Source organism: Sorex fumeus, unplaced genomic scaffold (assembly GCF_029834395.1).
Source record: "Sorex fumeus unplaced genomic scaffold, SorFum_2.1 ptg000007l, whole genome shotgun sequence".
Lineage (NCBI taxonomy): Eukaryota > Metazoa > Chordata > Mammalia > Eulipotyphla > Soricidae > Sorex > Sorex fumeus.
Window position 1 is genome coordinate 62201395 of NW_026606064.1, and position 2005 is coordinate 62203399.

At 45.9% G+C, this 2005-nt stretch overlaps 1 pseudogene; it reads left to right on the forward strand.

The window, feature by feature from the left end:
• Positions 1–414: 414 nt before the first annotated feature.
• On the forward strand, positions 415–1584 carry LOC130044002 (40S ribosomal protein SA-like; annotated as a pseudogene).
• Positions 1585–2005: the final 421 nt, after the last annotated feature.

Here is a 2005-nt window from a genome sequence, read left to right on the forward strand (position 1 = left end):
TTGAAAATGGGACACTTGAAACTCATTGGTGAAAATAAAAATTTTTGCAGTTCTTATGAAAAGCAGTACAAAATTTCTTTAAAAATTAGAAATAGAAAATTCCACAGAATTCAGTACAGCAGCATGTCACCAGCAAACCACTTTGAACCACCAAAACCACACCAAGTAGCAGATAGTGGGAGTGACCCTCCATCCCCAGCACCCCTTTGAATACTCCCCCAGTACTCCCCATTATTACCCAAGAGTGATGATATGATGATATTCAATATATCATAACCAAGTGAAATTTATTCCAGAAATGAGCATTTCATTTAGTGTTTAAAAATCACTGGAAGATCCTTTCGACACTGCCCAACAAGGGATCCATATGGCGTTGTTCACGATTCCTGTTGAAACTGCAAGGGAAATTTCTCAATGTCTCAAGCTCTCGATGTCCTGCAGATGAAGGAGGAGGATGTCCTCAAATTCCTTGCAGCAGGAACCCACCTAGATGGCACCAACCTGGACTTCCAGATGGAACAGTCACGGTCACGGTCCTCCCACTGTTCATCGATTTGCTCGAGCGGGCCCAGTAACATTGTGAGACTTGTTACCGTGTTTGGCATATTGTATATGTCACGGGTAGCTTGCCAGGCTTTGCCGAGCGGGCAAGATACTCTCAGTAGCTTGCCAGGCTCTCCGAGAGGGGTGGAGAAATCGAACTCGGGTCAGCCATGTTGGCTTCATGTAAGGCAAACGCCCTACCCACTGTGCTATCGCTCCAGCCCCCCAGATGGAACAGTACATCCTCAAAAGGAAAAGTGATGGCATCTACATCATAAATTTGAAGAAAACCTGGGAGAAGCTTCTGCTGGCAGCTCGTGCCATTGTTGCCATTGAAAACCCAGCCGATGTCAGTGTGATCTCATCCAGGAATACTGGCCAGCATGCTGTGCTGAAGTTCACTGCTGGCACGGGTGCCACTCTAATCGCTGGCTGCTTCACTCCTGGTACTTTCACCAATCAAATCAAGGCGGCTTTCCGGGAGCCGAGACTTCTGTTGGTTACTGATCGCAGGGCTGATCACCAGCCCCTCACAGAGGATTCTTACGTTAACCTGCCTACTATTGCTCCGTGTAACACAGACTCTCCTCTGCGCTATGTGGACATTGCCATCCCTTGCAACAACAAGGGAGCTCACTCTGTGCGTCTCATGTGGTGGATGCTGACCCTGGAGGTTCTGCACATGCGAGGCACCATCTCCTGTGAACACCCTTGGGAGGTCATGCCTGATCTCTACTTCTACAGAGATCTCAAGGAGATTGAAAAGGAAGAGCAGGCTGCTGCTGAGACTGTTTAGGCTGTGACTAAGGAGGAATTTCAGGGTTAATAGACTTCCCCAGCTCTGGAGTTCACTGTGACTTAGCCTGAGGTTGCAGACTGGTCTGAAGGGGTACAGGTGCCCTCTGTGCCCATTCAGCAGTTCCCTACTGAAGATTAGCGTGCTCAGCCTGCCACAGAAGACTGGTCTGCAGCTCCTAACGCTCAGGCCACTGAGTGGGTTGGAACCACCACCGAGTGGTCTTAAGCTGTTCTTCTAGACTCAAACGGGGGATGAAAATAAGGTTGATGGACAATAAATTAGTTTCTGAAAAAAAGAAAATCAATGGAAGAGGAAATTGAAAATAGTCAAGACAACAGAACCTGAGAGTTGGTCTACAGAACTGAGCTTACCATGAGTGGAGGATGGGTGCGAAAGGACAATGGGACAATGGGACAATGGTGAAGGGGGTGGTGTTGGAACGTTGTATGCATGAAACCCTATCATTAACAGTATTGTGAGTCATGGTACTACAAATTAAGCTTAATTTTAAACATCAATGTAATTCATCATAATTTTTAAGGAGAAAAAAAGCACTTCTGAATATCTTAATGGATGAAGAAAATCATCTGACAGAGTACTCATTCTTGTATAACATTTTGCAAACCAGGAAAAGGAAACTTCTTTTATGTGACAGAGGAAAAA